Source organism: Perca flavescens, chromosome 5, assembly GCF_004354835.1.
Source record: "Perca flavescens isolate YP-PL-M2 chromosome 5, PFLA_1.0, whole genome shotgun sequence".
Lineage (NCBI taxonomy): Eukaryota > Metazoa > Chordata > Actinopteri > Perciformes > Percidae > Perca > Perca flavescens.
Genome location: NC_041335.1, coordinates 12537834 through 12565462, shown reverse-complemented (window position 1 = coordinate 12565462; position 27629 = coordinate 12537834).

The window sequence follows — 27629 nt, the reverse complement described above, 5'->3', positions numbered from 1 at the left end:
TTTACTAAATGTTCTTTTATTAGTGTGGCACTGCCTTGATTGCTCCATCTTGACTGGCTGACTCAAAACCAGTGACGTGAGCACGGCTCACAGCACGTGAGGGGGAGCGGGAGAGGGAAGAAATACTGTATTTTTTGTAATTTTTATCATTTTAATTTAATAAGGAAGTTTACCAGCACTGTGCTTTACATTGCTGTAAAACTCTGATTAAGTGCTTTTTAGCTGCACAAAACAAAGTTCCGTAGTCATTATAGTAAGGATTTTACAGCACTTTTAAAATAAGAGGAGAATAAGCATGAACATGTCAAATGCCATGGGGGGGCCAAAACAAAGGTAGCCCCAAATTGGGCAGCCTTGATATAAATAGACAGCCACTGTCTGCTGCAGAGTATCTGGATGGGGTGACGATGGAGAGATAGAGGCCGAAGCTGAAAGCAGTGAGGGAATTTAAGTCAATTTCAGTGCTTTTGAGTTAACTGTATAAGTTGAACTGTTCTAATGATTATTATTAATAATTATCATTACATACTGGGACAAATGGATGCCTTTTTAACATAAACCTCCACATCCACCGTGGCCAAAGCTGGGTCATACTGAAGCTGGCAGGAGAACCAAAGATGATGAACAAAAACATATGCTCAAAGAGAGAGAGAGAGAGAGAGAGAGAGAGAGAGAGAGAGAGAGAGAGAGAGAGAGAGAGAGACTTTGTCCATCCATGACCAGTTTGGCTAATTTATTGTGGTCCACGGCCAAGATTTAAGCACGTAAAAGTGCACGTTTGTCTGGACGAACACTGGAAGTTTTTTTTCACGCAAACGGATGAATTCCAAAATAGAAATCCAGGTTTTTCACTGAATTCAGAACTGCCAAGAATCCTACCTTTCAGACACATTCATCTTCGTCTTTGTCTTGTCTCCCACCGTCTGTTTATTCTGGCATTCATCAGAGCCATTACTGCCATGCCCGTCAGATCCCTTGGAGGGAAATGAAAAAGCAGTTATTTTACGGTGCAGGCTAAAGGTTAGTTCATGTAGAGGGAGTCTGGCACATCATTTCTAGCATGCTGGTATGTTCTGTATTGCACTGCATGAATACCAGAGCAAAAGGACAATGAAAGTTCATCAAATGCCTCTGAATTTGCTATCTTGGTTTTTAGAAAAGGTTACTAGAAAAAAAGAATGGAAGTGATGCAGAAAACCGTTCTGACTAACAGATGCTTTGGGATTTGATTTTACAGGCTGTCAGGATTTGTCCATGAAGTTAAAATGACCAAAAGAAACTATTCTTACCACAGAAAAAAAGAAGTCCTCAACTTCTCACTCGACACTTAAGAGTTTTACTCTTTGAAAAATCTTTCCACGTGAGAAAAGTCACATTGTCCGTCTCAAATGCCTCATTAGATTATATCCATCCCTGGGAGAAAATGAAGAGCAATTAGTTCTGTTAAATTCTCCAAAAGGCCACGCTGGCAATAAAAAGAAATGATTGTACAGGTGGCAAACATTGCCTTGTCTTCAGGAGAGGAATGCACTTGTGCTAATGTTGGTGGTGTTGGTCCAGAGGTTACATGGGTAGCTCGTGGTGATTTCTTTTTTGTGTGTAGCTTTTTGTAGTTCCTCGGAGGTGATGAATGGCAATGGGTATAGTGCCAGTAGCGATGTCTCTAGAAGTAGCTTATTCTGTGCTGCCAAGCATGATTTATGACGAGAAAGGGAGGGGGGAATCTCTGACTTCACCATTTGCCCTCCTGCACTTTTCCATATCGTCCAAGAGGACTTTGGGGGTAGTGGATTGACACAGCAACTGCACACATCTGGTTTGGAGATATAGCCAGGCCCTTTTCAAGCCAACAAACCATTTGAAGAAAATTGCTGAAAATGGGTTATTGGAAATATGATTTTGCATAAGAGGGAAAACTACCCACGACACAGATTATTATTTCTCTTTGAAAGATTCCAGGAGTTGGTTGTCTTCTCTAACTCGGAATAAGAATAATATGCTTGTGAGCCTTTTTTGAGTAAATGTACATAGATTATGGAGAGGATACATCTTTTAAGCATGTGTTCACAGGCAGGAATATTGGATGCTGACCGGTGATTCAAATAACACTGCTGAGTGCAGGTTTTCTGAAGGGTGTGTTAATTGAAATATTGCTGCGACCTGACTGTTTGCAAGATTTAAGTCTCTTTTTCTATTTCTGAGATGGAAATCATGTCAAAATGTGATGCATTTATGGTAGCTGGAGCTAGGCTAAATCAACTGTATTTTTTTTTAAAAGAAAAGCATTAATAATTTGATTGAAGGAGAGTTTAGTACACAAAGTGCTATTCAACATTTTGTCTCCCTTTTCTCTCCTTTCCTGCTCTAAAGTCGCCTACTTCCCCCGTATAACACTTCATTACAAGGAAACGAGAAGTATAGAAGTTAGGAGTACTTTTTTAGCGTTTGTAAGTTGCATTGGTGGAACCAGTACTGCACTGTACTGTCCTATATTGAGGTACTTCAATTATTTCCATTTTCTGTTATGCCTACTTCAGACTTGTATTTCACTTCATTTTATGAGTTAAAAAAACAACTCTTTCTCCTCCACTTTCACTGATAGATTTGATCTGTAGTTACTTGCAGATTAAGATTTAACAAACAAAACCCATGATCAGTAAATTAAATTACAAATGTTAAACCATACAACACCAACATGACATAGAGCAGTTTAAGCCAGTTTGAACAGCCAAAACATTTAAACACATCAACAATAATACAATTTTATATAATTTAATATGTAAACATTGATACTTTAAGAACATTTAGCTGATAATACATCTATACATTTAGTTTCAGAAATGTTTGAATGTGGGACTTTTACTTATAATGGAGTTTTTAAATTGTTTAGGGGTATTGCTATTTTTACTTCTACATTTATAATAACTGATAAATAAGTTATAAAAGGTTGCCATTTTAAAAGGCAAAAAAAAACCAACAACAACAAAAGTCCTCTACTGAAACATTATTAGAAAAAAATTTCTGTTTGTTTTCCAGTTGAAATCAGATTTTTTCAATTCATGTGACATTACTTTAAAGAAGAAACAAACTATAATGAGAGAGAGATGAAAGAGATGTGTACATTGGGTCAAGTGCTGTATTCAAACTCATAAAGATATGGTAAATACTATAACCTGTGATGCCATAAATGCCCCATAGACTTTGCACTTAAACAGATTTGTAGCATTAAAGAGGAATGCTGTGTCCCTGTAACCTCAGGCCATTAGTCCATTCAAACAGGAGTTCCAAATTTACTTTGGTTTCCCCCCAACCATAAAGCTGCAGGGATCAACTGTTCCAAACAATCCACTGTACATAATATACAGCAGCTATGATGAATGTAATGCTAATGATGCAACTTCAGTCTCAAGTAATTCTGGTTGAGCATTTTATTGTTCAGACACGCTTTTAAGGACCTCTGTCTTCCTAAATAATATTCATATAAAATCAATGCGGGTAAAACTTTCAAGGAGGATTTTAGCACCATAAGGATGAATTAGACATTCAGAAACTCTATTAATTTCCGCGGTACGTGGCGTCATATTTAGATTTAATAGAAGTTTTTAATGAAGCAGATTGGAAAAGGGATCCTTGCCTCCATTACCGGATGATGGATAACTGAGAAAGGTTAGCACCAACTCATTAACACTCTCTTAAATTACGAAAGTACTTGCCGCTTTTTCTCTCTCTTGCCACCTTTCATTTTTCCCCTTAAATGAGATAAAATAATATTGAGAGGATGAGCGTTGAATCAGGTCCAACCATAATTAAATGCACTGATGGGGTTAAAGTGTTCTCTAGTGCTGCTGCTGTTTGAAAATGTTGCCGTGAGTTAAGATCATGCGAGGCACTTATGTTTCAATCCACACGGCTGTCTGTGGGAGTGTGATGGATACGTGCAGAGTACACATCTACTGTATGTTCTTGAAAATACATATGGTAAAAAGTATACATGTGTACATGTTGTTAAGACTGTAAAGGTCCCATACAGAAAAAAGTATTGTTTTTTGTTGTTGTTGTGATTCTTACTTTCTTTGGGCACTAACAACAACAAAATTAGTTTTTCTTCAACTGGCCACACTGTTGTTAATTATGAGCCTACACATTTCTTATTATGGCAAAAATGTGTTTCAACTCAATAAACAAACCATTTGACATGAAAAATGAAACAGTTGTTTTCATGTTCAACGATTAATAAATACAATACATAACTAATAGTCAATAAAAACATCAAAATGAATATAATGTACAGTTCAGTCTTTGCTCATCTGTGTGGTGGGCCAACAGCATGCAAGGGTTTTGAGTGTTTTATAAAGAAAAACACATCGCTGACTTGTTTTACTTGAAGTATTGCCCATACATTTCAATCTAGACACTCCCTTTGAGCCGGAGTTCCCCCGCCCTTAGTTATCAGTGTGACGTTTGTACACTGTTACCATTCTACAGTTTGTTTTTGTTGAATCGTTACTTGAACTACTATACAATAAAATTGCAGTAGTACAAATAGATTCATCACACTTTAGACATTAGATCTATGACAACAGTTCACAATCGGAAAACTTTGTATTCCGAGGCAAATTTCAGATTTGTTAAATGTGCACTGCCAAACAACTGAGAATACTATAAGGCAGTGTTGCAGTCAAGATCACCTAAACAGAGACCAAGTCATCACCAAGACCAGAGTGTATCGAGACCGAGTAAAGACCAAAACCAGGGCACTGCGTGTCCCACACTGCATGACAATGATAAAATGTGGAAAATGCCAACCATAGCCACTCCTCAAACTGATCTGAAAGATGCACATTCCCATAAAAGAACACCCACAGAAAACAAATTAAGATTCTTCTTCATTCACCTCTTTCATTGCCATACGTGTATCATAAGAAATGCCTTGATTGTGGTCTTGACCAGTCTTGAAATAAAATCCTGAGTCCTCTTTATCTGAGACCGAGACAAGACCGAGTAAAAATGCGGTTGTTTCCGAGACGAGACCTTCAAGAAGTGGTTTTGAGACCAACACAACACTGCTTTAAGGACTATTAAAGAAAAACTGTGTTGTGTATTTAGTCAGCAATATGAGTCATCTGCTTCGTGTAAAAAAAAAAAAAAAAAAACAATGAGGCTTTCATGTTTTCTATTTCTAAACGTTCTGAATATATACATTGCGCACATTGTAACCTGTTAGATGCATTCTCATGGCAGGTTAAAATAACTACGGTAGATAAAGAAAAAAGGGAGACAGGGCTAACAGAGCATCTGATAAAAATAGAGGTCATAAGGAATTTTTCATTTAGCTGAGTGCTACAGAATTGAAACCACTTGGGACGTTGGTATATAGGACACCCGCTGTTAAAACACCGGCACGCAGCACCATGATTACGACTTGATCCTTCCTCCGCTGAAAGCTCATGCTGGCGGAAATCAAGTACCCCGAGGCATACAGCTCGCAGCCCAAGGCCTAAAAGGTAATAGCATGAAATATAGATACGGGGGTGACAGATGTTTACAGTGCGTCGCGAGATGGCATTGAGACACAACACAGTGGCTCCCTCCATTGGAGAGGAACCTGATGAGTGGTATATAGTAAAGAGATGGAGTGATATAGGAGGTGCTGCGGCAGTGTTTGCAGGCACATCATTAGGGCCCCCTCTTTAACTCAACCCCCAGTGACAATCTATTGCTCTCCTACCCTGTCAGCGAATCATTATGGTGTGATCATTAGTGACATTGCCACATGCCCATCACTCAGGCTGGTGCCATATTGGCAGATGAACAGCCTCTGCCCCAGGCCCACTAATCTAGAGACTTCAGACAGGGACGATGAAGGAATGTTCGCCGTGCATCAAAAAGAGACTGGACTCACTCGGATCAAATGTGGACTCCTCAGCATCAGTGTGCACAGAGGGGAGCCATGCTACGTGTAACAGTTACAGTTAAAATGAAGTGCACATCGTTATTGTCTTGATTTTTTTTTTTTTGTCGCTTCAATTATTTCTTTTCCCAGTGATTTGTGGGGCATTTGTAGGAATCACGTTACATCTAGGTTAGTCTCGCATTCCCAGACCTTCCTCCGCAGCGCTGCAGAGGAGGGTCTGGCAAGTCCACACAGCATTCCAGGATGGGAGAAAAAACGTCCTCTGGTTTATTGGCATTTCTTTAAGCCAATCACAATTGTCTTGGGCGCCGGACAAAGCAACGGTGCCGCTGCAAAATAGCCCCGGGAAGGAACTTGTTTTGGTGGAACGTGTGTACGTTCAGAAGTTGTTTTAGTCTGCAACAGAAAACTCAGATTGGACAGATAGTCTAGCTAGCTGTCTGGATTTACCCTGCAGAGATCTGAGGAGCAGTTAACCATAGTTCTAAAATAGCAACACAAGAAAGCGGAAGGTGACGGACATCCGTCCAAAATGAGGGACAGCCGGTGAATTTCTGGCGGCACCTGAACAATCCCAGAAGTGAAATATCGTCGATGTTGACTACATCCAGGTACAGTATATGCAGAATTACAAGTGACTGCTTCCATGATAGTCTAGTGATACCTTTATAAAGCAGCTATTGCTGTTCTTCACAACAGAAATCGAGGGATGGAACCTACAAACAATATTTGAGAGTTGATGCATTCGTTAAAACACCCTTAAACTTCACTAACTGCCAGAACTTTATGTGAAATTCTAGCGGAGATCCAAAAGTGTCAGGTGTTTGAAATTTGATGGATGAAGTCATTGTGAACATCATATAGCTTCAGTGAGGAGTTGGTACAGAATATATATGGGATTTTGTCAAACATGATTTTTGCGTGGTTTAAATCATTCATTACATACAACTTTTCTATTCATCCCTCAGGTCTGCACTGCCTCATATTTCTTGTTGTTCAAAACTGTTTTAGTAGTAACTCTCTTAATCTTACCAATCAATTTCAACATCCACATGGCAGTTAATGGAAGGAAAGGAAGCAGTTTCATTAGTTTGATTATGGTTGATTGTTACATAAATCTTCAGACATGTGGCAGGTGGAATTAAAAAAAAACAAAGATAGATCAAATTAGATTTAGTTAGATTTCGAGCCCAGTCATAGGTCTGAGAAACTGACCAATGCGCTCATATGATAATTCCTCACACCAGTGTAAACGCTGCCATAATCACAACTGATTAATACGTTCATCACGTCACTCTTGTTGCTATAAATTCAAACATTTTCCACATTAGATTTCAATGAATTCATCTTTTACCACCTTTGTTGTAATATGTACTACACATAAATGCCATCAATATTGCAAACTGTACGCTATGTATTGCTCTTTTATTTTGGGTTGCTTCGTTCTCTCATCATTTCACATTCATAATCAAACAGTTACATGATGTAAAAAACCAAACCATGCATCACACATCAACGTGTACACTAATACCAGCACAAAACAGTCATTAGTTGTGAACATAATATGCATGTTATGATTGATTTGGTGCAGTGGAACTCCAGAGATGCTCTCAGCTCTGTGCTGCTGTATGTTTTAAGGTGACGCTGCAATGAGAACGGAAACGCACGGCCTCTGCTCTGTGACCTGTAAATAATTGATAAATCAATTTTCCTGACTGGAACACCAAATAATAAAGCAATGCAATTCTTATCAATTACATTTTCGTCTTAATTGTTGACTTCACTTAGCACAAAGCAGCACAGCGAAACGCCATGCAATTTTTCAATTAAAAGGTCCAGATGTTTTTGGAGGCTCCAGTAGACACAGGCAGTTGTGAGGAATGCTTTATCTGCATTGTAATAATCACTAGAACATCAGCTCCAGGCTGCATTTACATACTCATGTTTTATTCCAGCCCCTCTTTCTAATGCACCGCTTAATTATACTGAGCGCAGACAATGTCAGACCCCCATAGCCCCAAATTTATTATTCAACTGTGTGAAGCAGCAACCATCAAACCTGGAGCTCCTCATCACAACATATATACCACACTCACCACTGCTCGCACAATATTTCAATACATGCATAGCTCTCAGCATTGAACACATATCAAACTCTCACTCTGTTCCCATTTTCTTCCTTTAGATGGGAGTGGAATATCTATTCTTATTTAGTTCTTTTATATTGGAAAAAACAACAACATTCAGTATGAACACTATATTGTTAGGATAATTCAGCCTAATCAGTGATGGAATGTAACTAAGTATATTGACTCAAGTACTGTTCTTAAGTACAAATGTTGAGGTACTTTTGAGTCTATTTTTTTCATGCCACTTTTTACTTCTACTCCACTACATCTCAGAGGGAAATATTGTACTTTTTACTTCACTACATTCATCTGACAGCTATATTTACTAGTTACTTTACAAATTAAGATTTTTTGCACACAAAACACGTGTAGTTTAAAAAGCGCAAGATTTCATTGTAAATTAAACTATCCAACAATGCAACGGCCTACAATTCCAGCTGAAATGATTAGCAGAATAAGCACAGAACAGTTTGGATCATTTCCAGTTTCTAAAATGTGAGGATTTTTCTGCATTGAGTACTTTTACTTTTAATAGTACATTTACCTGATGATACTTAAATACTTTAACTTAAAATGCTTATGCTTTTTGGTTTTTCCCCTTTCCTTTATTGTGTTATATATCTCTTTTGTGCACGTTATAGGTTTACAAAGTGAAAAAGCCCAAAGTCCACCCCAAAGGGACTTACCATCTCCACCAGAAAACACTGTTCACAAACTGCTCCAAACAGCTCTATTTTAGTCCAGCCTTTACTTCTGTGACAAACGTGCGTCACTTTGTAACATGTTATAATGCTCGCCTAGCTGCTAGCATGGCACGCCCTCATACTCTGCTTCTGACTGGCTAGTAGTCCTTACCTTGCTACTGTGGAACAGAAGACAGATGTCTCACTCTGTAGATAAAACAGGGAGTTCAACACACAGGGTGAAAAGAGGAGCTGCAGCAATGTGCAGTACAACAAAAATATGGTGTTTTTTGAAAATGTAACTATACCTATTCTGGTATAACCTCTAAATACAATTATGAACCTGAAAATGAGCATACTATGAGCACTTTAAGTAACATTTTCAATGCAGGACTTTTTACTTTTCTGTATGGTATTAGTACTCTTACTATCTAAATACTTCTTCCACCACTGAGCTTAATAGACCTGTGAAAAATGACCCAATTCATTCATCTTTGGCAGCCATATTGACCCAAACATGTGAAGTAGGAGAGGTGTTTCATGTGATGCACGGTACGACAAGATCTCTGTCTAATGGCTAACTGCATGCTCCTTAATGTCTATAGGGCGTCTAAATAATTGCTATTGGGACTTTGTATGTTTTTCAAAAGAAAGATTACATTGTTATGACAATCATGTTATAAATTGGATTCAAGGCAAGTATTGACATTATGTTGAAAATATCACAGATTCATGTCCCCCAGGTATTGATCCTGATAGCACTATACAAGTGGATGGATCTGAAAATGTTTTCTGTAGGATAACATGTAGTACTAGTATTATTCCAGTAACATGTGGTACTAGTACTATTCCAGTAATTATCAACAACAGACCACACAAAGTGGTGAATAGAGGGGCAACACTTAACAACCTAATTGGAATTAAAACTACCACAGCAATGATAGAAAAGGATAGGAAAATTAGATGTGGATTACTAAATATCAGATCTTTGTCTTCTAAAGCAGTACTCGTAAATGAATTGATATCTGATAATCAAATTGATCTATTCTGTCTTACTGAAACCTGGCTGGGCCATGAAGAATATGTTAGTCTAAATGAAGCCACCCCTCCCAGTCATATTAATACTCAAATTCCTAGAGGCTCAGGCCAAGGAGGGGGAGTTGCAGCCATATTTGATTCAAGCCTGTTAATTAACCCTAAACCCAAACTAAATTATAACTCTTTTGAAAGCCTTGTTCTTAATCTTCAACATCCAACACGGAAATCAGTACAGCCAATTATATTTGTTGTTGTCTACCGAGCTCCAGGTCCGTATTCTGAATTTTTATCTGAATTCTCAGAGTTTTTATCATGTGTAGTCCTTAAATCAGACAAAGTACTTATTGTTGGTGATTTTAATATCCATGTGGACGTTGACAGCAATAGCCTTACTACTGCTTTCAACTCATTACTGGATTCAATCGGTTTCAGTCAGAGTGTGCACAAGGCGACGCACTGTTTTAACCACACCCTCGACCTTGTGCTGGCATATGGTATTGAAATTGAGGATTTAATAATATTTCCGCAGAATCTGGTATTATCAGATCATTTTTTAATTACTTTTGAATTCTTGCTACCTGACCATACTAAACCAGATAGCAGCTTCTACACTAGATGCCTATCTGACAGTGCTATAGCTAAATTTAAGGAAAATATTCCTACAGCATTCCAGTCTATGTCGTGCCTTAACATAACAGAGGACCTCTATGTTAACCTCAGTCCCTCTCAAATTGATACATTTGTAGAGTTGTGCTACGACTTGCCTCGGATCGACCTTAGACTCTGTCGCTCCTCTCAAAAAGAAGACGATAAAGCAAAGGAAATTAGCTCCTTGGTATAACTCCCAAACTCGCAAATTAAAACAAATCTCACGAAACATCGAAAGTAAGTGGCGCTCCACCAAAGTGGAGGAATCCCGTTTGGAATGGCAAGACAGTCTGAAAACCTATAGGAAGGCCCTAAGAAAGGCCAGATCAGACTATTACTCATCATTAATAGAAGAAAACAAGAACAACCCAAGGTTTCTTTTCAGCACTGTAGCCAGGCTGACAGATAGCCACAGCTCTACTGAGCCATCTATTCCTCTAGCTCTGAGTAGTGATGACTTCATGAGCTTCTTTAATGATAAAATTATAACAATTAGAGATAAAATTCATCACCTTTTGCCCTTAACTTCTAACAGTTCATCTTTAAATGCAGGACCGCTAGAAAGAACGGCGACTCCCGACATATACTTGGACTGCTTTTATCCTATAGACCTTCAACAATTAATGTTAAAGATATCCTCAGCTAAGCCGTCTACCTGTCTCTTAGACCCCATCCCAACGAGGCTACTCAAAGAAGCGTTACCGTGGTAAACACTTCATTATTAGATATGATCAACATGTCCTTACTAACAGGTTATGTACCGCAGTCATTTAAAATTGCTGTGATAAAACCTCTTCTGAAAAAACCCACCCTAGATCCTGAGGTCTTAGCAAACTATAGACCTATATCTAACCTTCCCTTTCTATCCAAGATCCTTGAGAAGGTGGTTGCTAATCAGTTATGTGATTTTCTACATAGCAACAGTCTATTTGATGATTTTCAATCAGGATTTAGAAAGAATCATAGCACAGAGACGGCACTGGTGAAAATTACTAACGACCTTCTAACTGCTGCAGACAAAGGACTTGTCTCCATTCTTGTTCTACTAGATCTTAGTGCTGCATTTGACACTATTGACCATACTATCCTGTTACAGAGACTGGAACACTTAGTTGGCATTAAAGGAATCGCACTAAGCTGGTTTAAGTCCTATTTCTCTGAACGATCCCAGTTTGTTAATGTTAATGATAAACCCTCCAAGCACGCTAAAGTTAGCCATGGCGTTCCTCAAGGCTCAGTGCTTGGACCAATTCTATTTTCCTTATATATGCTTCCTCTAGGTAATATTATTAGGAAACACTCGATTAACTATCACTGTTACGCAGACGATACCCAATTATATCTGTCAATTAAGCCAGATGAAAGTGGTCAGTTAGCAAGACTTCAAACGTGTATTGAGGATATAAAATCCTGGATGACCCACAATTTCCTGATGTTAAACTCAGACAAAACTGAAGTTATTGTGATAGGACCAACGCACCGCCGAACTTCGTTTTTCGAAAGATATAGTTACTCTGGATGGTATTACCCTGGCCTCCAGCACTGCTGTCAGAAATCTAGGAGTTATTTTTGATCAGGATATATCCTTCAACGCCCACTTAAAACAAACCTCAAGAATAGCCTTTTTCCATCTTCGTAACATTGCCAAAATTAGGAATATCCTGTCTCAAAACGATGCTGAAAAACTAGTCCATGCATTCGTTACTTCTAGACTAGATTACTGCAATTCCTTATTATCAGGTTGCCCAAATAAGTCCATTAAGACTCTCCAACTGATCCAGAATGCTGCAGCACGTGTTCTGACGAGAACTAAGAGAAGAGATCATATTTCTCCTGTATTAGCTTCTCTGCATTGGCTTCCAGTGAAATATAGGATTGAATTTAAAATCCTCCTCCTGACTTACAAAGCTCTAAATGGTCAAGCACCATCATACTTAGAAGAGCTCATAGTACCTTATTGTCCCACTAGAGCACTGCGCTCCCAGAATGCGGGGCTACTTATGGTTCCTAGAGTCTCTGGAAGTAGACTGGGGGCCAGGGCCTTCAGCTATCAGGCTCCAGTATTATGGAACCAGCTCCCAGTCGGGGTTCGAGAGGCAGACACCGTTACCACATTTAGGAGTAAACTGAAAACCCTCCTCTTTGATAAAGCTTATAGTTAGGGACGAGGAGTTGAAGCGTCCACCTAACCCGGCCCACTGCTTCTCCTCGTAGTCATCAGTTTTTTTCTATACTGTATAATTAATAATCGAGCGAGAGTAGAGGGAGGCAGGCCAGTACAGCCCGATCCGGCTGGGGGAGTTCTAGCCCGACCAGGCACCTCTCTTTAACCTGCCTCTCTTAAGTTATGCTATTACAATTCTAGACTGCCGGGAGGCTGTTCCCTCCCTAAGACACACTGAGCTGCTCTCTCATCTCTACTTGTTACTTTTGTATGCATCCTGTCCCAGAAATGCTTGTTACTAATCTAGCTCTGGGAGTTTACTCCCCGGAGTCCTTATATTTCTTCTTCGCAGAGCTATGCTCTGCGATTCTCTACATTCCGGCTGCATCCTGCTGCGTCCTGCTGCATCCGCAGCCTCCACCCGTGCTCTGCAGCGCCACGTTACATCCCGCAACGCCCTGCTGTGATGTTCATACGCACAGAGTAGTCAGGATCCGGTATAGGAGACTGCACTACTCAGTATGACACGATGTGCCCTGCTATGACATGAACTTCCACGATAACCTTCAAGTCAATGTGACTTCTAATGTGACTATTATCACCACTGTTCATCACGCCCCCCCCGGCCCGTCAGACACTGCCTACCAAGAGTCTGGGTCTGCCGAGGTTTCTTCCTAAAGGGAGTTTTTCTTGCCACTGTCGCAATAGCCACTACTAATGCTTGCTCTTGAGGGAATTACTGTAATTGTTGGGGTTTTGGAATTTATAGAGTGTGGTCTAGACCTACTCTATCTGTAAAGTGTCTCGAGATAACTTTTGTTATGATTTGATACTATAAATAAAATTGAATTGAATTGAATTGAAGATGGATAATCATGAGATCTAATTACTTTCAAAGGCCAAGTAGCAGTTGGTCATTGGGAAAACTATTGTCTTTTTTGTTTCAATCACTTCAGTTGTAGCCTTCATTCATAAAGCTGTCAGTGGAAAGAGGAAGTATTCAGATCCTGTACTGTAGGATACCACACTGTAAAAAATATTTAACTGTAAAAAAAAAATTGCCTGCATTGAAAATGTGGAGTAAAAATAAGTATTCTTGGAAAAAGGACGTTTTCAACAGCAGTTAAACTATGTCATATTATATTATTGGATTATTATTACTGATGCATTAATATGTAAGTAGCATTTTAAAGTTGTAGTTGTTCAAGATGGAACAAATGTTTACTGCTTTATATTCTGTTACATATACAAATACATACAAACATATGTTTCATAGATACAATTTTAATCTGCAAAGTAACTAAAGCCTTCAAAGACATGTAGTGGGATAAAAATGTACAATATTTGCTCTGATGTGTGTTGAAGTAGAAGGTAGCATAAATTGAAATATCAAGTAAATTACCTCAAAACACAGTGCTTTAGTAAATATACTTATATTCCAGCACTGATCATTCATAATGTATACACATTTGACATCTGGTAAGACGGTACAATGTTTAAAATGTATTTAATTTTTTTCAAATTAGCATCCTTTGTTGGTAAATATGTACTTAAGGACATCAGGGGATTATGATTTTACCTGGATTCCCCTTCAGAGACAAATCAAGTCAAAAAAACAAAAAAAATAAACCTCTCATCCAACTATAAGTCATTACAATTCATATAACAGCTTTATCTGTGGTTTGACTTCTCATATCTTAAGATAAAACAGACATCCTAAGTGCACAGTACATAAAAAACACACAAAAAAGCCACTTCTTATAGCAATACAAGCTGACATCTCCAGTTTGGTAAGGTCACTTGTTCCGTTAGAGTGAGCAGAGAGAGTGGATTCCTCCCCCCGACACACACACACACACACACACACACACACACACACACACACACACACACACACACACACACACACACCGTACAGCCAACACACTCAGCCCTGCTGCACACCAATCCCTCTGAGAACAGCCAAGCATGGAAGAAATATTCCTATTTAGATGAGGGCTCTGCGAGGGGCATAGTATGGCATAACAGAAGAAGAATACAATGCACTGTGGCATGCATTGAGAGTGACTCCAATACAGCCCCCTTTTTACAGAAGGCAATCAAATCTGGCAGTCATGTGTAAAGATACTTATCTGCCTGGAGAGGATTTCAACACCATATTTCTGCAAGAAATGGAAATCAAGGCTGACAGCAGCTTGTCAGTGTTATATATTCAGAACATCTGATCTCAATAGAGAAACTTCCTCGAGAAAAAGGGGAACAATGAAGAGATATTTCGTGGTGAAAGGTCAATCCTACATTGCAAATAAAGTTGAAACACAGAGCAGAAAAGATTTGCTCGCGCTGTAAGTATTCAGAATCCTGATGAGGATAGATATTTAAGGAAAAGACACTTACCCTACAGCTTTTTACACACATTACATTCCATATTGCATCTTGCTTCTGTTTGTATTTTGGCGCATTCCACTGCTTCACAAAATAGAACCAACACATTTTTAAACTATGATCAAATACCTCTCTTCTGATATGGTTTTTCAGATATGATGCTGTACAGAAGTCCCTTGACTTGTCAATAAATTTAGTGTCAAAACTAGCCACAGTGGGGACTCATGAAATCTGACAACACTCCAGTAAAGAGAGACTTTGGCATGGACAAAGGCACTTTATGAGCTGGTATTCCTGCAAATGTGGAGTTATCTCCCAACCAGAGAAACGACTTCACAATTCCAGCAAGCGGTGTTAATCAGATTTCCCCACCCGAGCTGTAGTTCATTGTCATTGCTAATGGAGCCTCCTCTGCAGGATGTTGCTCTTCACTAAATTAGTGTGAAGTCTTATCCCAAAAACATTGACTAATACTGCACTTAATCTTAGAAACTCTCAACTCCCGTGAAAAATCTCATCTGGAATGACACTGATGCATCGGAGCGTCGCCCCACGTTGCATTCATCATGTTCCTGACAAAATTAATCTTGATAGACTGAAACCAAATTACACCTGAGTTCACACCCATTGCTCACCACAACCTCTGAATAAATATTTATTGATGATACGTGTAATTTCTTCCGCATGTGGTATGAAGTTGTTTGAGAAAAATAAAGATGAAATAAGAAACTTTTAGAAGAAAATGCAGTCTTTTTTTTTTTTTTTTTTTGCTGGTTGATAAAGAAGACACTCCCAAGCAAAATGTATAAAAGAGGTGGAAAACTTCAGACTTTACTGAAGGCAAGTTGAAACAGAAACACACTCAAACACTGCACCAGTGTAAACCATACTGGATGTTGGAGTTATGAATTATTTCAGTGTGAACTGGTCCTCTTTTATGTTTTTTTTATTTGCAACTTTTACCTTGATGCAACAGAAAACTCCAAAAACTCGGAGCTACTTTCAAACTGTGCTTGTACTGACATCTCATAGATTCTCAACTCAGTGACAGAAACAACTTTAAAAGGATTAGTGTTTGTCACAGCGTAGAGCCATTAACTAAGATTTACTATCTTTAATCAAGTATCGGGCATGATGACAGTGCACATATGGCGATGATCTTGAGCAGGTTTTCAATACATCCCTTCTACAAACACTATTTTATTTGCAGGCCACTCTAAAATTCTATATTGTTTTAAAGGATTATGAAACCATCGGTGTTGCTCTTTAAGTAGCTTCGTAAGCTATGCAAATTGTGTCTCTCCCCTCTCTGTGAAACAGGGGTGAAAAAACACCCATCTTTAGCCCTGCCAACCAAAAACAGACACGCGCAGCTCACGTTATTTATCTTCCAAATGAAGTCATTTTTCACGACTAATTAAAACACGTTGAGATGAGGAGAGAACATGGAAGAAGGAAAGCATTTGTTTGAGAACCGCACAGTCACTCATTTCGACACGTATGTTTGGCTTCTGTTTAAATGAAGCAAAGTGATGTACGAACACAGAGCAAGTTGTTGTCACTAATAGCGAGAGGGAGTCGTTTGTATTGTTTTCGGTGATGCTGACACGCCGAACGGATTGACAGGCCGTAAAAATATTGGGAGGTTTGCCAACCCTTTTTTTAAGGAATACACAGCAAACCAGCAGGAGTGTTTTTGTGATGACGCGTTTCATGGCTTTGATTCATTAAATGAAAAGATGGCATTTCACAAATCATGCCTTTAATTAGTCTGCGATCGTCACGGTGACGACGCTGCCTCTGTCTGAAAACACGGAGACGTGGCTGGGGGTTAGCAGCCAGAGATCCAGTAGGGGCCGGAGGGCCGTTAGGGGGCTTTGGATGGGGGAGGGGGCGGGGCTTCACAGCCCCCGGCAGCCTGTGCTGCACACCCAGGTGCTGTTGTCAGCTGGAGTCCTGCTCCAGCTGCTCGCCAAAGATTGATTTAATTATTTCCATTGCCTCTGTCCCTGTATTTCTTTAATTCTTTGTCTTCTCCACCTAGTTGCCTTTTGGTTTCTCTCACACTGTCTTGACTCTGAAAACCTGAAGGTCTATTGTTATGGAAACAATGCATGATATATATTCAAATCTAAGCTTTTGATTCCGTGCGAATGTACAGTAAATCTTCCCTCACTCTGTTCTTCACATTTCAAAGCAGCCCACAGACACTGCAAAATTGAAGAAGAAATAAAAAAAAAAAACACTTGATGAGTCACATTTTTTTCAGCCAAATTTTGACTCTTGTATCGCTTAATCTACTTCCTTTCATTCGGTTCATTTTCACACATAATGAGACAGATTCATTTTATAATTACGGATGTACTGTATTGTTACAGTCCGTAAGTGCTGAAGGAGATTTCGGCTCCGCTCGCTGACTTTGAGGTCGTATAGGACTTGTGTTATCAATTCTCAATGATTTAAATTACTAAAGTTCTTTTTTCTCTTATCTGATCTTTTAAAGGGCAATGAAAAGGCCCATCTTTTCACTGAAACCCGTCCTCAATCACTGTTAATGTTAACTCCATGTACACATAAGAGGGCTGATAAAGAATCATTAGTCTCGTTAATGGAATCACAGGTCCAATCCCTCTATCCTTTTCTATTGAAAAGCGCTCTTCATTTCAAAGTTGTTCTGCTTTATTAAAGCTCATTACCATTTCTCTTTTAATAAGCACTCTTTAAAGTCATTACCTGCAGTGGAGTTAAAGGCTCAGCTATTAAAAGGTTACTTTAATGTGAATAATGGCCTCCCGATATACTCAAGCTAATTACTATTGGATACTGGATCTAGTTTAATCTAATGCTTAAACCTTAATGAAAGATATGTCACAGCACAATGCAATGGCAAAAACTTGTCCCTATCAACAAAAAACTATTTGTGCTATCTCGCCTCACACAGCAACATTCCTCCATCTTTAGCTCCAAAGCAGCCTCCCAATACATTGAATTGCAATGTGCACTATTTTCTCAGAATATCAATAGACACATGGTTAGCATGGTTAATTGCAATTGAAGTCAATCTTATTAACGCTGTCTTCATCAATCACATTTTCTAACGGAATGTTGCAACCGCTTACCGCTATTTCTTTTAATTCCTTAGGCAAAGATGGTGACATTTTTCATTTTTAAAGAAAACAAATGTGTCAAATGTTGTGTTCAAAGAAAAGAAAAAGAAACTTTCTTAATGAATGAAATGAAAAAGAAACTTTCTTAATGAATGTATCTGCCAAGTCACAAAACGTTAATATGTGTTTCGTTCATTTTCCTGCGATATACAGTAGATAGATAGATAGATAGATAGATAGATAGGTCGACTTTATTAATCCAAAATTGGGAAATTACTCTGTTACAAGCAGCAAGTTACAAGGACATACACACATCCTCACTCACACACATACAGAAAAAACAAGACAAATACTACAAATAATAAATAAGATTAAAAAAAAATAAGATAAGGTATAATAAGATAGCAAAGAAAAGCCAGAACAACTACTGAAAAAAATATACTTAGAGGGATGAAAAAGAATGTACATACTGTATATATATATATATATATATATATATATATATATATATACATACATACATATCCACTTGTATCTAAAGCATGATACAACTTCTTGGAGGGTATGTAAAGCCACTCACAGCCCTTTGTCAAAGCGTCTGTAATCAATATTTGTATATCAACAATAAATCACATGACCACTAGAGTGTGAAGCGGGTCACTCATAGTGATGAACACACTGCAGGAAGTTGCTTTCAGCCGAATGGCTCTAAAAACCCACTTTACATTTCCTGGCTAGCACCAAACCATACACAGACAACGTTAGCAACCAGCTAGCGAACATAGCACAAGTGCCAGGTATTTCCCTTAGGAGTTGATAAATAGCCAAACGGAGCTAAAAGGAGAGTGAATATTGGACTAACATTAACCGGGTTGCTTGAAACATGCCTCTGTCTCTGCTGGATGTGTAACTACAGTAAACAACAGTTTGCTAACAAGTTTACAGCATGAACTTTGGCCAAAACATCAGGTATTGTGATTTTAGTGTCAGGAAAAGATTGGTCTAGGTTAAATATTTAATCGTTCGCAGTGAGTTGAAGCTCAAGACATCACACGCTACTTTTTAACAACCTTCTTTTCCTAACCTTGACCAAAGTGCTTTTGTTGTCACATGCCAACCCGTTCTCCTGAAATATTACGTTCCCAGACAACTAAACTGCATTCTCATCTTATATATTGAGGGTAACTTATTTTCTCCCAATTACGTTTGTTTGAACATTGTCCTCGTACCAGACAGTTGCACGTCGTGAATCTGTCGCAGTTTTAAACATGGTTAACGTGAACTACTTGGTAAGGTTCAAGCAACAAAACTACTTGGTTAGTTTTTAGGAAAAGATCATGGTTTGGGTTAAAATAAGCACATTTGTTACGTAACTTGACTTTTTGCTTTCCCATGGGACACGAACAGCGGCCTCCTGGGTAAAAGTCCTGTGTTTGTTCTCTACGCTCACTTTGGTTTAGAAACGTATTTGTGATACGTCAACAACAAACGTAGCCTAATGCGGGACAAAATAACGTAATTCAGAATGCAGCTGGTTGTGTGGGAAAATAAGTTTTTAGAAGACAGGGCTGCACATGTGGGACTAAGAACGCAAAACCCCAGTCACTGGTGTCAAAGTCCTGGGCTTTGTATATAACATCCACCACCTCTCCATGACCTCCGTACAAGAACATATTACGGTTACTGGGGAAAAAAAAAGTCCACACTGAACATAATCCTGGCAGCAATTATGCTTCCCTCAAAACGTTACTGGGAACAAATATGTAATGTCTAGGGGACAAGGTTGCATTCAAGGCAACAAATTAGTGCAAAATGAAAGGCCCTTTGAGCACACCAATATGTGTGCATATTTGTAAGAATAAACTGTCAAAATCCAGAGGGCGCATGTCAAATTATTCACCGCTCAGAATGCACTATAATCCGATCCCTGTAATATGACACCTTTGAACCCTGTGGTATTTTCCTCTTTGAGGGCACCCGGTCAGATGTTGAGCGCTGACCTCTTCCTTTTCAAACCGTTTTAATTCACAAGTAAGAAGCCTAATTGCGCCGATCTGCCGAGAAGAACAGAGGTAGAGACTCCTGAGAGGCATTAACCTTGAGATCTTAGTGCGGTACACTTTCCAGAGAAATCAGCGCTGCATCGAGCAAATTTTTTTTGGATAAAATGTGGAACATATCTTATCAAACACATTATGTCAGGTGCTGCTGATGTAAATCCACAGCATATCGAACAGTGCTGTTAAAACAACACCTGAACACCGTTCTTCTAGCAGTCACACTTTCCACCTTCCTTCCAGCAGACTGACATACATAATTACTGAATTTCAAGATGCTTTCGCTGACACACTGAAAACCTCTCAAATCAGCAATGTTCCCTAATCCACGTATTCTCACAAGAAAAATAATTATAGCCACGATGATATCACCAGTTAACAAATTACATGTAGTCCTAATTGCTAAAGAGCAGATCCCCTTAATGTTTAAGATAGTGAAGAGAACGCATCACTCTTAAGCTCCATTTTTTACTTCTCCTGAAGTGAAATACAGTATGTGTCGTATTCATGCACAGAATTAATGTGCACCAAATGCACCACATTAGCATTTTCCAGTGATACGTTTCCCTCTCTCTTAAGGTCATGTGGCTTTAACGGGAGGCTTAAGTAAGACTCATGTGCATGCGTATGACCCATTTCATAAATCCCATCGCCTCCTCGGTGAGATAGTGGATACTAAATGTCACAAACCAGTGGGTCATCTAATCCCTTTTTCCTCAACAAACCGCATTAAAACAATGATAAGGAAGAAGCAGCGGTTGTGTTGGAGGGCTTCACCGTGCTAAAATCCTCTGATGACAACAAGCATTTTCCGTCATGTCGACAACAAACGACGCATTCATGAATAGGTTTTGTTAAGATGTGGTGGACAGATGTTGTTATAGTCATTGGTGTCCATGCTTGACAGATTGTTTTGCAGAACTTCAATGTATCTTTGAAGCCCAGGGGTTGCCCACTGCCAGTCAAACAGAAATGGCACTGTCAGGCGAAGGATGGACAAGCGACTTGCAGCAAAGAACAGCATGATGAAAAGACACAACGATTATTTTTTGATCAAGAGCGCGAGGCTTCTATTGCGCGTTGGCTTTTAAGATCAAAAATTTCAACTGAAAATTGGCTGTAGTACAAGTCTGTAGGGTGGCGCGCTTCATAAATATTGTACTGTATGTTTCACATGAATGCCTTGCTAACGAGACGACCGGGACACAGACAGACATATTCACCTGGAGATGTTTGAAGAAAGCTGACAATAAAATAGTGTAATCTTGTGACTTCATAGACACTAAAAATAAAGAATTTTGCATTTATTAAAATGCTCCTGATTACACGAACCTGGCTGACTGCTGTGATGCACCTGATCTTTCTCTCGCTTTTTGTTTTGTTTTCATTTTTCTCGTCTTTGAGCTCTCCATCCAGGACACTTAAGAGAAAAAAAAAGACAGCTATTGGTGAGTACGGTCACATTTGCACCACTGCTTGTCAGCACTCCAACATTAATGAACTCACCGTTGAGCTGTTAGGTACAATAGGATTATTTTCTATCTTCTGTGTTTTCATGTGAAATAAAGGATGACAAATGTTTGGAAATGGGAAAAACAAGTCTTGACTACGGGCTGACATGTGTGTCAGCATGTCAGAATGAAACATTAAGTAGTAAGAAGTAAACATTATTACTGTAAAAGGAAATTGTAACCATTTATTATAGAATCTGGAACAAGGTTATTTTAAGACAACTCATAATCACTGGATTGTATTTTTCCGGTAGAGGTGTGTGTAAAATCGGTTTAATTCAAAGAAATAGCTCTACATTTTGAGTTACATGGCAAGAATGCAAGCTGATCCCACAGAAATCTGTAAAATGACCAAGATCTCTTAATGCTTTAGTGCGTAACTTTATTACAATAATGAACATCCGTTACATTCAAGCCATTGTCAAATGAGTTGATACAAAACTAATTAAGACTATCGGCTCCACAAAACTCTCTCTAATTAACTACCGACTATAATTCTCAGTATGGCTGTGTTTAGATTGGTGTTGTCTGGCAACATTTGCGTGCAGAAACTCGAGTAAAGATAATTTCCCCTTCTGAAGAGTCCATCATGTTTTGGTTTTTTTATCCTCCGTGTCCTTGGCTACTAGCAACTGTGTTGAAGAGGGGTGGTGGTGAAGGCTTGTATCATGTGGATTCACCGACAGAATAGTTGTCATTACTTAGAATTCCTCATGGGGGAGACAGAAACTACGCACTGTATCTTTAAAGGTGGAGTCTGCGATTCTATAAAAAAGATTGTTGATATTTGAATCCAACACCTTCAGAACGTTAGCATTTGATTTACCGTCCCCCTCGCTCCCACTGCCATTCTCTTTATACATCCATGGCCTTTCCCTTGTCCTGTGATCGAGCGTGAACGGAATATTAGTTTAACTCGGTCCGGTTGGTTTCCCATTTACAGAGCCAGCTGTGTACGAACACGGGATTGTTTTTCTGGGCACACAGAACGGACAGCTAGCCGATTCACTGCATTCACTGAATTCGACAAAAAGTGCATTGGGTTAGAATCACAGGCTTCATCTTTAACACCGCATTATGTGGTCATGGCAAGTAATGGGTTAAAATTACGGGCCAACACCACGGAAACAATGTCAATGGAAAGTCAATTGGGACGTGATCTCCCTGGTTTAACAGTAGCCCTGTCTCAAAGTCCGTTTAGGGAGGCAGTTGGGGTTGATGCACGGGTCACACAAACACAGGACTTTCACCCAGGAGACTGATGTTGGAGACTTGTTTTAACCTACATAACAAGAATACTTATTCTAACCCAAACCATGACTTTTCCTAAACCCAAACAAGTAGTTTTGTTGCCTAAAGCCCTATTCGCACGGGACTAGTATTAGCAGAGGACCTCATGTGATTTCGAAATTACACCCCACGTCTCTGTTTTGTGCAGCGCATCTGCATAGGATAAGCGAAGTCTGTATTTTATTAAAATATACTAACATTATCACCCACATATGATGTCAAGGCTTTCCTTTATAATTGACAACGCAGCCAATACAACCCCAAATCACAGAGATGCCAATTCGCGCAGGACTAATATTGTTTTATATTATTATATTATATTATATTATTATATTAATTTGGGGTGGACTTTTTGCCTAACAAATTACAGACATGGCAGATTTGCATGTGATTAAGATCACAGATGACCTCCGCAATTTTTGACAAATTACTAGAGGTCCAGGTAATACTAGTGGGGGTTAAACCTTTAATGTTTCTGTGGTGCACGTAAATTTTACACATGGCGTGCGTTCCACCACCATGTTCAGCAATATGATGTTACGAGTTTGTGACTTGACTGATGGAAAAGGATATCACATATTGGATTACAGCTCCCAATTATGTGTTGACTAAAAACCAAGCTTTCAGCACAACAGGGTCTTCACTTTGCTATTGTTTCATTACAGTTTTATCCAGAATGTGATGTTTGTTTGCACCCCACTTTTCTTTCATGCACCAAAGATTTTCAATACAATGACAGTTTTAGATAAGACAAGCTATTTCTGAACAATGCACAATATACTGCTCATACTGCACCCTTTCCCTGAATTGAGAGCAAAGATAGTAATACTGCACCTCCATAAGAGCCTCATAAAAATAATGAAACTCTGATGCTAGCCGCTCTCCCTGCTTCCAGCAACACTACATTTGAACCGCATGTCGACAAAGCAACAAAGTCATCACTATCTACAGCGAGCGCTTGCATTTTGCTGATGAATGGAGAGCCCTGCCAGATTACTTGATTTGATAAGCAGTACAACCCATCGGTAACATAATACATCACAAATTGTTTTGTCAACAATTTATGATACCATTTATCAAATGACCATCGCAGTGGGCTGAGTTATGGTGTCATAGCTGGCATAATGTCAATACTCAAGCTGAGTTGAGGGCAGTCTGGCCACAGTGATTTAGACATGCTACTCTCTGACCTCTTCGGAGATTTTCTCTTCATTACCAGACAAATTGATGTTGGAGGGAGAAAAAAGTTGTAAAATTTAATGTTTAAATCTTTACAATTAAATATATGAAGGAGATAAAATAAGTGAGATAAAGTCCAAAGTCAATGTTGTGTAGGCTTGCGGCAGTTCGATGAAGACTTCGGATTCACAGGATGGGCACACAGTTTAGCTAAGGATTTAATTTTGACTTTAAAAATATGAAAAAGAAATTAACATTAAATGATTTAATTGAACATGAGTCGATATTTATGGTTTGAGTGACAAGATAAAAGATTTTTTTACATCTATCCGTCCCTTTCCGCAGCACCTTCCCCCAGCTTTCTGTCACATTAAAAGTCTTAGAAAGTTGCCAAATGAATGTGAAAAAACAACAACAAAAGCACTGCAATCAAGGTCACATTTAATCCACCCTTGAGAATCAATTTGAGCTGCAGCCTGGTTGACAATTAAAATGTAAGGCCCTAAAAAAGCCTTCTCAATTCAATCCGTGTCTCTGTTATTGACCACAATATATGGCCTGTCTCCAAGCCACCACCACTCGCTGGCCCATCTTAAAGGTTACTGCAACCACTACATGTAGCCACATTAGCAGGACACTCACTTCTTTGGGTTTATGGTCTGTGTAATAATTTTAAGCAAAGAGAGAAGTGCATTCAGTGGAGACAGTAACAGCGAGAGAGTCGAGGGAGGACAAGTATAGTATGATTGATCGCGGTGAGCAGTGTAGCTGTGTACCTCTCACCTTCCCCCCCTGATTACTGCCTGCTCCTGATCTCTCACATCTGTCTTGACTTCCTAAAGAAACTGATTCTTTAGTTATGATACTTATCACTCTGGGGATTAAAACTTGGTAAAAAAGCTGATTTTTTTAAGCAACATCCTGCTTTACATTTGTGCAGTTATACACTGAAGTTGCAGTAGGTGTAGTGTATTGATTACGGACATTTAGATGGTAGTAGTTAGAGAAAGGAGGATTCTCCTTTTGGATGTTTATCACTTCATATTTTCCAGCTGGTCCACACCAACAAACTACTAAGTCAGCGGCAAAATTTACTCCTGTCCCATCAACATGTTGGACATGTCTCAACTCTGTAATTGTGCATTTAATATTCTTAAGAGTTTATTAGTCTACCTCCCACACTAACACTTAAAATGATTTCATAACCACAGGGGGAGTTATCTACATTCATTAGCAGATGCAATATTTCCTACATAGTTATCTACCTTTCAAGCACACTACTGTACGTGCAATCTGTGGTGCGATCTAACAATGTACATTTACTCAAGTACTGTACTTAAAGGGATATTTAGCAGATTTTAATCCAGCTCTGTGTCATCTCTGTGTGGCCAGTGTTTGGCTTTCTCTGGGATGCCAGTGCATGGACGGATCTTGGAGGTCTGCCGAGCTCTCCCAGATGACACAAAACCTTTGTGACGCGTTTTGTGTCATCGGTGCGCTGTGGCCACAGAGGGAAGCCACACACTGTTTATCAGCCCACACTGTCATGACACAGAGCTGGATTTAAAGCAGGAAACAATCTAGTACAATGTTTAAAATACTTGTCCTTTATAGATTATAAGATTGCTACTGACTATTAAAAAATAAATACAATGAAAACCATGATTTTACTTACTTGATATGAACAACTGATACTTTGAATATCAGCTCTGAAACATACATCAGAGTTGTTAAATGCTCCATTCCTTGGATATTAGTTTACTACATGAAACCAAGAAGCACAGTTAACAAATAGTCATGCTTCCGCTCTCTGCTTTCATGTGTGCAACTGTAATGAAGACAAAGTGCATGCACACCAGCGACAAATACCAGGAAATAAATAAGAATAAAGTATCCAAACCAAATGAAGGACTGTTCATAATTGGGTGAGTAATGTCTCTGGCACTGTCTGCTCGGTCATTTCCTCCAATCTCCTCGAGCAACAGGGGATCATACAGGCGACACTCAAACCAGGAGGCATCTTGCTGCCGCGTGACAGGCTGCCATCACAAGGCTCCAACAATCTTTCAACATCTCCAACACCAATTCTGGTACGTGGGAGCTCAGAGAAAAGACGAACATCATCTTCAGATGTAAAACACGCAGCGATTCCACAAATCTTTGAATGATTTGTGACCCCTTTGTGGACAGCGAAATTGTGAAATCATGCACCCATAACTTCTCACTTAATCTGTATTACTCTCATCACAACAGAGCAAGCCACTCTATCAGTAAATGCTAATCTCCTAATTAACAAGCTAATTAGGCAATTACAGCTTTGCAGAAGGATGCCTAAATGAAATATGACAACACAGTCACTTTCTACAGCACCTGTGGGTCTTTTCAGATGTCACAATGAGAAGCATGATGACAAAGTGTTGTCTCTACACTGGTAGGGGCTAATTCCTATACCTCGCTTAGCTCATTTGTAAAAATATTGTCATTTTATGTAACCTAACGTACAGTGCATGTTTGTTTCTATTCAGAGAAACTGACCTGCAGCCTTTTCAGGACATTTTGTATGATTATTCATTTTTCACAACAATATGATTTTAGAAATGAAATGTACAGAAAACAGTGGCTAGCACAACCTCTTGCTTATGTAAACATGGTTTTGTGAACTTGCAGCGCCACGGTGTCTTATTGTAGGCTGTCACATTCGGAAATGAATTATGTTGACATATGGCTGAAAACAACGGTGAATAGGCCTGCGATGCAATGCAATGAAGAATCATGCACTGCAACAGAGGAGAGGAGCCGGAGCTGTACCTTTGAGCCCCTCTTGACAGGTATGTAGTGTGACTTGACAGCTCAGTATTTCAATGATAAATGCAGTAGTCCTGGGACTCCCGTTCACTAAACTCAAGAGTGTGTCGCTCCGATACTACAAGGTCAAAAGAATGAGCAGAACCACACAGACTGCTAAAGACAATGGGTGTTCTTGTTTAAGATTTCCAACTTTAATATTGAACACATGCAATCATGTAGACTTTAAGGTAGTTCAACGTCAGTCATGTCCTCAAGTTGCCTTTTGATGGCAATTTCACCACCTTAATCCTACTGATGCAGAGATTTACATTTAAAAACATGTATATATTTTAATTTATTTTGATTCTATCCTAGATCAAATTAAATCTTCTACAATTACTGTATGTTTGACTCTTAATGTGTGTTTGTTTATGTAAGCACCAACGACCAAGGCAAATTCTTCGTATACTTACTTGGCAATAAACCTGTCTCCAATTCTGATTCTGATGTTATTCCTCATTTATTTTTTAGACATCTCTGACTCATCCCCATCTAGTTCCTAGACTGCAAATTGAGAAAAAGACAAACAACAGGGAGCTGTTCCCTCTCTTTTCTAGTAATAGAGCTGAACAGTTATTTTAAGTAATGACTCACCGTATCTAAGTTTTAGTCAAAGTTGCTTCATTTTCTAAAGATTAATCACTCAGTTCTGACTCATGAAGATGAATCCTTTCCAG